This window comes from Poecilia reticulata, chromosome 4 (genome assembly GCF_904066995.2).
Source record: "Poecilia reticulata chromosome 4, P_reticulata-male-v2, whole genome shotgun sequence".
NCBI lineage: Eukaryota > Metazoa > Chordata > Actinopteri > Cyprinodontiformes > Poeciliidae > Poecilia > Poecilia reticulata.
The window spans coordinates 20,331,704-20,345,558 of record NC_088833.1 but is presented as its reverse complement, the minus strand read 5'-3'; the positions used below and the strand labels follow the sequence as shown (position 1 = coordinate 20,345,558).

At 39.2% G+C, this 13,855-nt stretch overlaps 1 protein-coding gene across 1 annotated transcript in view; it reads right to left on the bottom strand.

Moving 5' to 3' along the window:
- glis1b (GLIS family zinc finger 1b) overlaps positions 1–13,855 on the bottom strand; it is a 73,116-nt gene that overhangs the window by 20,892 nt on the left and 38,369 nt on the right. The gene's annotated exons all lie outside the window — the stretch shown is intronic.

Genomic DNA, 13,855 nt, shown 5'->3' with positions numbered 1-13,855 from the left:
CGCTGTCGCTCTCTCCGGCCGTCTCCCTTTCACCCCCTTCGACCTATAAACTCCTCTTGTTCTGCTGCAGAATGAGCTGCATGTCTCCATTTCATTTTAGGGCCATTGTTGGGATGATGGATGCCAATTCACACGCAGCCAGCAAAGAAAGTAGTAACACACTTAATTGATCTACTTTGTCTTCTGCTAATCCGCTTTACCAAAGAATGTGTAATCATATTTGCCTGATTAGCGCGTGTGGTTTGAATTGATTTGTTGTTGGAACCATCATCAGTTACTTTCCTTAAAAAGCGCATTTGTTTGATTTGTTTGTTTTTTTTTTGCCAATAAATGGGAAAAACTGGTATCTGTGGATATCGCTACAGGACTTGACAGATTTAAACTATTCATGCTCTGACTAACGATAAACCACAGCATCTCCTAGGACAACCAGTAGCCATTTTCTAACTGCATGAACGTGTTTATAGTTTCTTTACTTAAAATATGAATTCTTTCAGTGGCCAGAGAACTTTTGCTGCACATAATCACATTTTACTTCCATTTATACGCACCTTCTTACCTGCAAGCCTACTTTTGTTATTTCAGCTGATAAAATGGATATATTTTTTTATTTTTTATTTTTTTTTAAATCTTGCCTACTGACCGAACATTTTTATAACAAACCCAGAGTGATCCCATATCAACCAGATCTGGTGGGTAAGGAAATAAAACTATTCGCTCTCTAAACAGTTTCGGAGTTGACACAGCTGTTTAGGTTTAATGCCCTGCTGCAGCAACTCTATAACTCTGACGTGACAACAAATAAACACTGCAGAAACCCAGCGAGTTGCCAAGCCAAATACCTTGATGCCAACAGCTCTGACATTTAGACAGAAAGCATGCCTGCAAAATTAAACAATAGGTCAACACGGCGTTATGATCAACACCAGCTCGGGAACTCAAGGAGAGTGGAGGAGAAGAAAGTGCACTTATGCAACCGCCCTGGACCGGGACCAGACCACAAAGGACTTGTGCCGAAGAAATGTGGTGCAACTGCGATGCCACGGTGCCCTCTCGATTTGTTCAGTCCTCAGTGTGCCAAAGTTGTGTTCTTTTCTGCTCTCTGCGGATTTCGGGGCCCAGTTTCCAGTCGTGTGGATACGGCTGGTTGAAACGTATCAGGCTGCGCCGAACGTTTACCGTGTCAAGTCGAATCACGGCTCAGGCGCTCTCAGCAGGCCCATCACCATCCATTTACGTTTCAATAAATCAGATTACCACATTTCTGTGCACAGATATCTGTTCTTATTTAATAATCCAGTCTCCATTTACAAGTCAGTGTCTTCTGACCTACAAGAAAACTAATATATACAGAATTGCAAAAAAGTTTAAACCACAACTGAGTCCTTCGTACTTTGTTTCCAAGGAGTCAGATTTCTGTGTATTCTTTTAAAGTGGTCTCTCCAAACTGTTCTCTAAGCTTGCAAAAGAAAAGGTTTTTCTTTGGGTTTTGACTTTTGTCTGTTTGCTCATTTTCTGTTAAGCTCAACAGCATGTTGTGGAGCATGGGCTGTACTTAAAAAGATTAGGAAACTCGATAAGTAGGGGGCCAAAGAAGAATTGTTGGGCAAGAGTAGCTTATAGAAGATAAACAGAATCTGAAAGTAATTTCTTCATTAAACAGAAAAAAATCCAGCAAAGGCTGGACAAAAGACCTAAGAGTTTTTTTGTTGTTTTTTTTTTCATTTTTTTATCATTATTCAACTGAGTTTGAGAAAATTGTTGCCAAATCCTTTTCTCTTTGTGAATCCCCTTGTTGGTGGTATTTAATTTGAACATTTCATAGATCTGAATAAACTGTCGTAACAAATCTCAAGAAAAATTTGAAAATGATGTGGAAATGTTTCTGAAAACAAGATATTGGTTGCCTTCTGGCGACCGGAAACTCAAAAACTCAAAAATCCTTTTTTTTTTTTCCAATCAGCAAACACACCATAAGTAAGCATTAACAGATCACATAGCCACGACAGTATTCAGTGTAGAACATGTGACTGAGGGAACAGGCTCAACATTCTCTATTTCCATCAGCGAGGTGTTGGAGGATGCAAAACAAAACGTAAAGAATTGTATTTTCTACTGAGGTGATGTTAGCTAACACAGTGTTAGACACTGCAAAGTATCTCATTTTACATATGAGGTATTTTCTATAAAAAATATCTCATGCATATGTTTAGATTATCTGTATAATATGAGTCCAATCCTTGTACAGTCTGATTTTACATAATCTGTCAGCTGGAAAGCTTAAATAAAAACATTTTCCCCTGAATATTTACAATTCATTTTCTAGTAGTACTGTACTTTGAGTCATGTATGACATGCATTCCAGCGTTGTATCATTTTTCCAGAAGTGAAGCCAAGTAATCCGGATATTTTCCTTATTTTGTCTCTCACACAATCGCTTCATGACAGTGGGAAAGACTTCTGCTGCTGCTGCTGCTGCTGCTGCTGCGGGAAGCTGGTGGAGCTTTTGCGAAAATAAGAGGATATGCTTTGACTTACAAGTCTTTTACTTTTACTGCAATCCTGCCCGGATAACAAAGCCAATCTGGTACTAAACACTGCATAAACCTTCTCACATCGATGTAAAACGGATTCCAAAGCTGAACAGATTGAACGTGAAACAGATGTGTTTGAAAGTGAACAGAAAGCAGAGAAACAGACACGGAGAACATTGGGACGTTAAAACTCCATGGGGGCGGCGGTAAAGCCCATCTTAAATATCTCTGCAGTGCCAGTTCTGCTGGGGTCACACAATCATAAAGGGAGGTAATAAGAAACTGGATCATTTTGTGTGCCGTGTCCTTGTGTGCCCCACTATGATGGTTTTAGTTGTATTTCTTTCCCAAATTCGTCTAAGCTCCCTTTCATCATCGATCAGCGAATTAGACGAGATTTCAGGGTGATCTCACCGCTTTAATAAACATTATGTGCCATATAACACCGCAATACGTGGAATTCATCACTGATCCTTCCATTCAAATCTATCTAAGGTCTCACTCTGTCAGAGGAGCTGCACACCAAACCGTAAGCACACACACATCACAGTCTCACCTTATGGAAAGTTTGATTCAAACTCTCGGTTTCTGAATTAAAAATGCATCACAGGCCCCCCATACCAACTCGCTCATCATGCGTAACGGCTTGTGATGAATTCACAAAAAAAAAGTGATTTCTGCGATGACATCAGAGGAGCTGGATTGGCCGTCTGGCTCCTCTTCTTTCAGCCTTCACGTCTTCTTGCAAACATTCAAATTAAATCCGGCACACCGACCGCAAAACACAGCAGTACATAATTTAAACCCGACACCCTAAACGTAAACACGTCTTTCGCTACGTAATTTACCCATACTTCCCTCGGTGTTTATTTTGTACGGTAGCGGCTCTGTTCTCACATACTCTAGCCTCAGCTCTGGGTTTGCCTGCTGTGGTGTGGCGTGCAGCTGGCTGGGTGTAAGGATACCGCTGTCCTTGGATTATGCTGTGACCCAAAGTCCAAAGTAGTCCCAGTTGTGTCGCTTGCGTTTGCATGTTTCGTTGAAGGTTTTACGGGTAGTCGTCGCTCTGGATTCGGATGTCTGCAATGGCCTCTGCAACACTAACAACTTTGGAAGCGCTGCAGATAAATTCCACACTTGCACAGGACCAGCTAACTGCTGGTAAACGTTCAAGCTATTTGCAAAGGGATTGTTTTCAGCATAAACACAGCATGTAATGTGGGAGTTAGTAGCAGCCTCAGAGGAAAGAAAAACTGAAGCTGTATTTGGCTAATAATATCCTACAGAGTAGGGCTGTAATTATGAGTTGGTCACAAGTGTATTTTCCCCCACCGCTAACAAATATGATCTATGACAGAAAGCACTACAACTGAGACCCAATAAACCCGGTTGCATAAAAACAAAAAATAACTGGAGTAATGTAAAAGTTGGCTCAAGACTTAGTTTTCTCTTTTATTCTGTCTGCTGCTGTAACAGTCAAATATTTCTATTTTCAAAATAACATTTGAAGAGAACTTTGACACTGATTGTGTGTCGAGTTTCCAATATTGTTAGGAAGTTAATGGAATATTGGTATGATGGAAAACGCAAGCAGCATCAACTAGCAATAGGTTGCTTTCATGTACTTGTTAGTACAATTTTTTTCCAACTCTGAAGACAATGCTGAAGACCCCAACTTTGGAAACAACAGACGTTAGCAGTACAGACAAAAAAAAAAAAAGTTTGAACGTCTGAGCAATGCCAGGAGGAGGAGATAGTCACACTAACGACATTAACAGCATCAAAAACATGTCTAAAGACTCTCCTAATCAGGTGTAGCATGTGCTTCCTTTGGGACATCTTCAGCTTGTTTCTAACAGAAACAGACTCAGGACTAACCAAGGCAAAAAAAAAAATCATAAAAATGGCTCCTCAACTGTTGCAGTTTCTAGCACAGACCAGCTTCAGTGTCATGGTTTCAAATAAAGCTGCATCATGCTGGATAACTCTACACAACGGCAATGCTGTGTGACTTTGCTTTAGATTTTTAGTCATAAGCAAGTGTCAATGAACTGATTTATTTTTAATTGCAAGCTTAAAGATAGTGATGTCTACTAGTACTTCTAAACAGTTAGTATGGGATGTCAATAATGCCAAAATTATTTGTTGCAACGTAGAGCACAGTGCAACAGGATGAGCTCCACCCAGTGGTGTATTTCCTCAAGTCATAACAAAAGTTAATTGTGTGTATTGTTGCATTATTATGTCACTGTGAAGTGCTCCTAGCAATGTTATAATATAAGATTAGTTACATGCTGATATCGACTCTAATTTTGTGTATTGTTCATGTTTTAGTCAGGGTGCATACTTATTTTATTTTCCCTTATTTTCAATATGGAAATGTGCTCACAAATAATAATTGCAAAGACAAAGTGAACGTCAGAAAGAGGTACATTTGCATTCAGACGTTCCACTGTTTTTGGATACGCAAGATTAACTTCGATATTTCCTCACTTGTGTGAGATGTATGAACTGGATCTCTAATACTTTAATGTTAAACTTATGAGTGATTCTGGTGACATTTGTGTGATTATAGGAGTACATTTCCTTGGGTATGTGTATGCTTATGACTTGTGTGTTGTGCGCAGATTTGTTCCTAACTTATGCTGCTTAGCACAAGTTAGGTTTATGCTAACTTATTGGTTTGGCCATGCTTACTAAAAGCTTTCTGACTATGTTTGTATGTTCTTTTAGCAGCTCACCTGGAGGATCTGGGCACTCCCTATGGTTCTATATTTGATTTTTGAACATATAATATTGTTCAGAAATCCTTTAATAAAGTTTACCAAAAGGATTTCGGTGTATTTTGTCATTCAGATATCCCGTTCTATTGAAGAACCTGTGTTTTTCAACCCTGCCCAGCCCCCTGATCAACTGGGAGAACCAACACAGCCACCCTATGGTTTCAAATCTCTTATGTATTAGTAAACTGATCTGGCTCAGCAGAAAGGTTAAACTGATTAAGGCTTTGGATGGGACATAGAAATGACACAAGCGTTTTGTAATGTGCATCGAGCCACTGCTCTGGGTCGTCAGGTTTCCAATACCAGGGCGTGATTAAATGCAAAGGAAATGGGCAAACTCAAAACACTGCATTCCAGACAAATGCAATTAAAGTGTATCGCATGTAGCAAATCCTGAATGCTTTGATACCTGCTTATGTGGTTAGAAGCAAGGTAGCTCCAGCTCAACATCTGCAGCTACGGTTTAATACAACTTCAACTAAACATTTTTTTTAAATGCTCCATTTCTCATGCCTTGAAAAAATAAAACATGAAGTTTAACGAAAAAACAAAACAAAACCAATATGCATTATTTCCCCACTCTGGGGACAAACATTTCAGAGTGTTGAGGTGTTCTTCACAATTTATTATACATTTAGAATTGATTGATAAACAATAAAAATAGTAGTTGGGTAATTACTGATACAATCAGCATTAAAGTTAGAGTTGCTGTCATTTTACTCTTAGCAACACTTGGACAAAAAAACCATGCAATAATTTGTGCTCAATCTACAACATCCAGGTAGGATCTTATTGTCATTTAAAAAGTTTAAATGTGCTTAATGCAATGCTGAGGCCTTTTTCCATCTTGGTGAAAATACAAACTACTCAGAAATACCTTAAGCACCTTCTATTGTTGTGATTATTAGGTTGTTTAAACTTTTAATTTCAGTTATTTCTTTCCATTTCTTTATTGTTTGTTCATACTTATGTGTGGTTCTTTCAGTGTATTACATGTATTAGTTCAGTTTTCATTGTTTAGGATGTTTTTTTTCTTTTCTCTTTGTTTCTGTTGTATTTAGGTTTCCTTTCTCCTTCCTTTTCTTCGTTTTGCACCTCATCCTTCCATTCTGCTCCCTGTCCCAGCTGTTAATCATCTCCTCATTTGCCTCTACTTGCTCCTTTCCCAGCTGCATGTAATCACCTGTCGTTAACTCCTCCAGTTCTTTGTCATTTCCATTCCCTCTGCAATATACAGCTTTTTCCGTTGCACTCCATCAACGTTCCATGTTCCCCATTACACCTGGTTCGTCATCACAAGTTATTTGTTCAATTTTTCATTACAACGGCATTTTCGTCTTTGTGAAGTCTGCGCTTTGGTCCTTTAAATCCTGCAGCGTGACATTTATGCTACTAAAGAGTTTATTCCCTCACTTATATCCCTTTATATAACGCACTGACAGACCCGATAGGATTAAAACTATTCATTGAAATGCAATCTTTAGGAAACTTATTACAAAATCATACATTTTTCTGTGGTGCTGCCTTTGATTCTCAAACACCATTAATCCAAGACAAAAAGGTATTTAAAGAAAACTGAAGGCTAAACCTGCGCATTTACAGTCGAATTTGTGAAATGAAAATGACTAATCTCTGTATAGTCAGTATGCATTTAGATCAGGATAAAACAATAAAAATAGCAAGAGTCTGTAACTACAAAGTGCAATCTTTGTAAGAAAGCGGGAACCGCAAAATTACTGGAAAGAAAATATCTGGTGGACCGGTTCACATATATCGAACCTCCCAAGAGGTGAGTGACAAAGAAACTCTCTAGTTTCGTCACCTTGTTTGAACTTTGTGGTTTCAACACAAACACACGCTGCATGTTTTTATGACTCAAACAGTTTGCTTTGACACCCATTTATCAGCTCACGCCAGTGCAAAAAAAACAACAAAGGTGGCAGCAGTGACAAAGTCTCCATCCGTCACTGTGCCGTGCCTGGATTGGTAGGTTCATTTAAAGATGCATTAACTAAAGTGACAAAACTCAGAAACAAATCAGAACAAATTGAGATCAACAAGAGAGACCTGTAATATCCTTCTACCTAAAATATCAGAGGACTAATCGGTTCTCTGACATTTTCCTTTTTAATTTAGAAGATCAGATCGAGATTTTGCCTAGTAAATGAGCAAAAACATTTAAGGTCACGAAGAATCTTTTCATAACATGAGCTCCGCCGTTCACAAAATCCAGCCAAGACTCTTTCATCTTTTTCGGCTATCCTTGTCCGAGCTCATCCTTCTTTTGCAAAAAGCAACCTAAAGAATTTCAAACTACAAAATCAAATTGCGGATGCATGGTGATGGTTGCAAACACTTTCAAATTCTGTGTTAGCAGAAAGCTGTTTGGAAAATAAATCACTTCTTTCATTCAAGCAAGTTTTTAATTATAAGCATAACACCAACAATGAGGAGGTGAGGGATCAAGGCATCAGGGCTCTAATACTTGATTACATTTCTGCAAAAGACTGACTGGAAAACTTTCTGAACCTGACAGGAAGTTGGCCCGGGCCCGCTCAGCTGAACATAAGCAACATTCATTAATTCGGGGTTTTCGTGGCAGAGCTACTCCACCAGCGGTTTCATCACATGAACTGTAACATATGGACAGTTTTGAGTTACTAATAGCATGATGAATGGACAGCAGATCTGTCATGGAGACAGTGGACAGCTACAGAATGGGATTATAGGTTTAAAATTAAGGAGAAATAAGGTCATGTACCAACTTGATGAATTAATTTGCCCGGGGGAAATGACTGACAAAGCTTATGTTGAAATTTATTTAATGAGGAGCAGAAGGCCTTAAGTGCTAAAAGTTGATCCTTGCCAGGTTCTTTTTTTGGACCTGATTAGCTCTTTGCATCTGAGCCAACGCTGCAAGTTTTACAGGCAACTTAATATGAATTGTTTTTTTACCTCTTACATGCTGAATCAATGCCTTTCCTAGGTATTGTCTCTGATTAATGCAAATGAGCCATAAGCAGACCTCTTTTATTCCCACGATGCTGAACGGCAAAGTGCGGAAACCGTATCAGGCATTTCTAATACGCAACGTTTTGTATTTGGTTTTCAGCAGTGCCAAAGCACATTTTAAAATCTGAATAATATTAGGAAGGGGAAAAAAAAATTATGCAAGCCCCCTTTAGGATTAGTACATCACAGCATGTAGCCTTGTGCAACTGTTTTTGTTAAGGACGAACAGAGAATCAGAGGCTCAAACCTGCTAATATCAGCTTCACTCTGCACCCGCACCCAGAGCCCAGCTCTAGTTTCAGGCCAGCATCCAGAGGAAAAGTTTGCACATGTGCTGAACCACACTTTAATTAGCTAATGGAACTCCCTGTTTTATCTCCTGCACCTGAGCTGATTGCTCACAAAAGAGTCCATTTACCCCTGAAAACACACGCACGCGCACCCCCCCACACACACACGCGCGCACGCACGCACGCACGCACGCACGCACGCACGCTGCATCCTGGCAGCTGCCTATGGCTCTGCCATCAAAGAAAATTTCACCACTCTCTTCCAAAAATCAGTCCAGTAAATCTAAATATATATGTTAACAGCTGTTACATCAGTGGGGGAAAAAAAACTGAAATTCAGTGATTAATGCTTATTTTTCCAGGACGGCTGAACATCCAACTTTCCCTCAGCAAGTGCGTTTGGCTGCATGTGTGTGTCAGAGAGCACATGCTTTAGTGTTTGTTTGTATACACACATGTACAGTACGTTCTTGTACTAATGCTCATTAGGCTGCAGGTCTTGGCTAGGCCTCATTACTTGTTTTTATCAAGTATAAGAAAACCTCCGGACATGTTTTCAACTCCAGAAAAAAAGTTGCGTTAGAAGTCTTAAGAAGTCTGTGTGAAATTATTCTTGTGTAGAATAATTTCACACAAGGAAAGAAAATCTGTCAATTGTCCCCTGAAGGATTTTTAATTGCCTTTTTCACATCTACATTCAAGAGGAAATGGGTCCTTTAAAATATATGGCCATACACAAAGAACTGGTAAGGATGCTGAAGCTGGTGTCTAAGTCCTAGTTTTCTAATTGGTGCTAAATTTAAAGGACTATTTTATTATTTAATTGAGGAATCTGGTCTTTACCTAGTTCAAAGTTTTAAATACTCAGACAGAGCAAAGTGGATTATTCTGCGCTAAAGTAGTACTCTTTAGAACAAAGTTTATAATTAATGACACTTTTGAATATTTGTGAAACATAAAGATCGCGTTAGGCGATTTAATTTGGGAACTACATTAACCCTGAACTTCTGATGCCTCAGAGGAATGCAAAACACTGTCTGTGGTCAGAACAAAGGGATAAAAAAAAATTGACTCTTACAATCAGAGACCTCCAGCCTAGGCATGGAGGAAGTTCTATGGTCCTGTGGGCCTGTTTGTCTTATTCTTGTGAACCTTGCAGAGTGCATAGAATCATTACCTCTAAAATAGCAGGATGTTTTAAATTTTTTAAAACAGTGCTGGACTTTGGAAATAAGTAGAAAAAATGTCTGCTCTCTTTCATGACCATTTTAGTTTCCGGACGTAGATCCTACAAAACACTCGAGCAATAAGATGAAGAGAGAATGTAGAGAATCCAGAGAGATGGTAGTGGTCTGTCATCAATTTGACAAAAAAAACGTGTTGGATTAATCTTGAAGCTGTTCTGACTCTGTGACATATTACAGAATGTCACAGTCCTGTTACTTGACATCAACCATATTTCTGCACTACACCTGAAAGAGAAAACACAAATGTAATGACAAGCTGTATTTTTCTGTCGATGCAAGACAAACCAAATAAAGAGTGCGGCGCAGCACTTTGCCTGAAGTTATGTTCCCATGCAAGTCCTCGCTCAGACTCTCATCCTCCCTGCTTAAGGAAGATATTTTCCGAACTCTGCAGCTCACGGTCGCAGCCTTCAGACACAACAAATCCTACAGGCTGGCCTCTGACAAAGCAAGAGCAATATCAAAGTCCGAGACCATGACAGGGTTCCTCCTCCTGGATATATTTTTAATATTTATGCAGACGCATAAAAAAAAAATGTAATAAACTAAAATAACAAGTGAATTAGGTATGAAACACAACAGGATATTGCAGAGGGATTATGTTGTTTCCTTTTTGGCCACATGTCCCTCGGTGCTGGCCTCTGCACAACAACCCAGGACCAGCTTTAATTGGCGGGAGAGTGGGAACCAAACTAACTTTCATAAACGTCGGCGGAGGTTTTCGTGACCCTCAAAATTGAGCATCTACACATGGGAAGGACCTGGTGTATAATTTTGAATGGGTAGGTCCTTAAAATACTATCCAGGTACGGAGTGTGACAAGGCCCACTCGGGGTTCAAAGCACGGCTCATATGTTGTGATAATGACTTTTTCTTGCCAAGACACAGCGTGAAGCAAATGCTGTCCAGCTGGATGAAGAGAAGGGAGATAGAGTATATACTGTTTGCAGCGAGGCCGAGAGGAGAGAGAGGTGTGTTATGTTTGGATGTCAGCTGAGCCCTGCTTCATGAGCGCCTGCTGGAAGCTGCCGCTGGAAAGATAATAAAAGGATTAGACCTGTTTTTTCTGTAGAGCTGGGTCCTAAAACAGAATGTCTCAACTGTTTCCTCTACACGAATAGCTCAAATACTCGAATGCCTGAGTCTATTGCATGAGCACAACAAAAATAAGAGGCATCAGGGCTAGTGGCAAAAAGGTCCAGGAACTCAGACACACCAAAAAAGAAAAAAAAGGGATTTTGGAAAGTTTTGAGCTAAGATCCAAATACAGACAGACGCTTTTGGTTTTTATATGTGCAGAATATTTGCTGAAAGTGATAGTCTAAGCTTACTGAAGTGGGGGTTATGTTTAAAAGACACAAGCAGTTAATATCTTACTTATAGCAGCTAACTCTCATAGCATCTTTGTTCTGTATCTATGCAGGTTAGTTTGTGCAGGAGTCCGTCTACCATTTGGACATCCCTCAACGTGAAATACCAGCGGAGGCGGTGCGCCACCACTAAGCTTCCTGTGTGCAACATGAACTGAGAACAGAACATGAATGTAAATTGTTGAAATACTAATGCATGCAGAACAGTTTATATAAACTAATATAATAATTGTACCTTTTTGTTTCAAACACAACTGCATTACATAAGCATGAAACCACAGTCCCCCATTATATAAATCCTTTATTGTGGACCTCAAGCAGGGAATCTTAAAATGTTCAGCACTTTAAATGCAAGCAAAGTTGATGTACACTATATTTGAAATATTGTACTAATCAACATTTTTCTTAAACGAGCACCAGGTTCATCTTCCTCTCACAGTTCAAAGAGGTCAGGGGTTTGTCTTTACCTCTTGAAGCAGATAACATTGATGGATCGATTTCAGCCCATTCTGGGTTGGATAACCTTTCAGATGATCTTGAGGGACATCAACACGTGTAACTGTTCTTAATTGGCAAACATTTTACAGCAAGTGTTTTGCACAGGAAGGTCATCAGTGCTCCATCACCTCCATTCCCATGTAAATAGTTATTATATAATCTGTGAATAATTCAAAACAAACATGAAGACAGTTTGAATGTAAGATGCCATTCACATCATCAGTAACATAATGGAGTTATTTGAAGAGGCTAGCAATCTCCATTGGCTTGGCCTTATTTAGACTACAGCTACGTGTTACAAACAGTCTTGACTGAGAGACTTGTTTACTACAAGTAAAATGTTAATTCCTTACAACCTCTCAAGAGAAATCTACTTAAAATATTCAGAACTTTGCAAACAAATGTAAAAAAAAAGGTTTTTCTTGGCCTCTACGTTTATCTTTTGAATTGTTCTTTGCTTCTTGACGCGTTGCAATCCAACATAGTGTGCCAGCATCAATCCCTTGGACTGTGAAACTCAAAGCAAACAATGGGCCCATTTTAGCTTTCTGGGTTTGTGCATTTATGCACTTGCAATAAGGGTGATTGAGAGGTTAAGGTGTGTTGCAGAATTTTCAGTGTTTCATGTCTCAGACAAAGTCCAGAGGTTTGTCCACAAAGAGCCAAATTGTTCTGAACTTCACATATGGAAAACATCCCCAAAACAGTGTCACACCCTGGAGTGTGTATGCAGGATGTATCCACGCATTGCACGTTTGTGATTTGACAGCACTCGTGGAAAAGATAAATCTGCAACAATAATAGGTCAAAAAACCAAAACAAGAACAACAACAAAACAGCAAGCCATGCAATAGCCTACTACTTAATTGGAAAGTCAAACTACCTAAGAGGACATTTAGAAAAAATATTCAGAGATACTGAATACAGAAAAATCCAGCTGGCTAAATGTATCAATATTAAGGAATTATATATTTATAACACTTTTTTGAGTCTACAAAAAAATCAGACAACGATTAGTGGCACAGATTTAGGGGCTTAGTTTAGGGGTTTCAACTTCCTTAAACACCAATGAGCCCCTACCCCCAAATTTTTGTCCAACATATACATATTTTCCAAGCAAGAAATAATTGCATACATGAACTTTACACAAAGTAGCCAGACTATAAATAAAGATAAATCATAACGTAAGATCCTCTGCAGTGCTCCGTAAACGGGTGAGCAGCTGATTTTGGCCGATGTGCCATGGATAGGGTTAGTAAACTGGACTGTTGCTGCTGGCCATTTCGGTACCCTAAACATAAATGCTTCGTGGTGCCCCCACCGCAACCCGGCCTTATATATACAAAAACATGCAGTATATTATATAGTTATTTATCTCCCAAAAATGAAGTGAGTGTGGAAAACACAAAGTCCTCAAATAAAATCTTTTTCAAGCTGCTTTTGCAGTAAACTTTGTTCAGTGAACCCCCCTCACCCCTCACTGTATCTGCAGGGGTTAGGAACCTTAACCACCTGCAAAAAGTTGAAATTTGTGAATACTGGAGACCTGTCCAAAAACACATAAAACATCTTTATATGCATCAATGGTGCACAATGGAAACTATCTTAGCACAACCACAGAAGCTAACATCCTTGGTCTTCCTTATATTTGCTCTTGGAGGCATACTGCCAATTAGCACTATGAAAAATAAATGGAGCTCCTGAATTTGGCTGCTTTGAAGACAACAGACAATAGTGTGGAAAGTACTATTGTTCCAAGATACGTCAGCTTCCAAAGTTGCATTTTCTCTCAAACATTCTAGATGTGCTCTACCAGAAGATCTGCAAACAGGCAAAATTTTTTGTGAATAATTTGGAAGTTACATTCCACAGAAAAATCCACTAATAGATAAACTTGTGAATGTTAAATCGAAAAGAGGCAGAGGGTTCACTGTAGTTCTTTTCAGTATGAATTTATCAGTATGTTTAGGAGTTTTCTACCTTAACTGAACCTGACAAGAGCTTAAAGTGAAAAACATCATATTGAGCAAATACTGCAGACCCTCTCTCTGTGGCTCTCTTTAACCAGATTACTACGTTTCTACTCGTGTGTGGCTTGGATTTGAAGCCAATTCACTTCAT